This window comes from Physeter macrocephalus, chromosome 6 (assembly GCF_002837175.3).
Source record: "Physeter macrocephalus isolate SW-GA chromosome 6, ASM283717v5, whole genome shotgun sequence".
NCBI classification, from domain to species: Eukaryota; Metazoa; Chordata; class Mammalia; order Artiodactyla; family Physeteridae; genus Physeter; species Physeter macrocephalus.
In genome coordinates this window covers 8,819,464-8,820,023 of record NC_041219.1, presented here as the reverse complement: position 1 = coordinate 8,820,023, position 560 = coordinate 8,819,464, and the positions used below count along the sequence as shown (strand labels likewise).

The 560-nt window shown below is 36.6% G+C and overlaps 1 pseudogene; it reads right to left on the bottom strand.

The window, feature by feature from the left end:
- Nucleotides 1-135: 135 nt before the first annotated feature.
- LOC112064758 (uncharacterized) lies at nucleotides 136-209 on the bottom strand (annotated as a pseudogene).
- Nucleotides 210-560: the final 351 nt, after the last annotated feature.

Below are 560 nucleotides of genomic sequence, written 5' to 3'. Positions count from 1 at the left end.
AAAAAAAAAAAAAAAAAGAAAAGAAATAATGAAACAGAATGAAAAAGGAAAGCCTAATAATAAGTATACATCAGTAGGACAGGGTGTGCTACATGAAATATAAGCAGACTTGGGTTTTCCTGCATAGGACTACCCTTATTCATTATAATTAGCAATAATTGTGCCTTGGATAAACCTCATTGGCTACAATATTGCCACTGTGCAAAGCTTCCTCTTATTCATTTTAGAACCAAATCCCTCCTGCTCCAAATTGTCATTGGGATGCCCATCTAAACATAACATTTCCCAAACCATATGACCAAGTGTTAGCCAATGGATGTGAGCAACTTTCAGGTCACATTCTTAAAAGGAAGCTACTTGCCTTTCACTTGTTCTTTTCACCTAGGAAGTATCAACAACTGGAACAGTCACCTTGGATCCAGGGATGGAATCTATGCTGATGATGGAAAAGCAACTCTTCCAAATCCCACTATGTTGCAATCTTAGAATTTTATGCAGCAGAGACATAAATCTTCTGTCATGTTTAAGTCACTGCTAATCGGTCTTTGGATCAATATTTA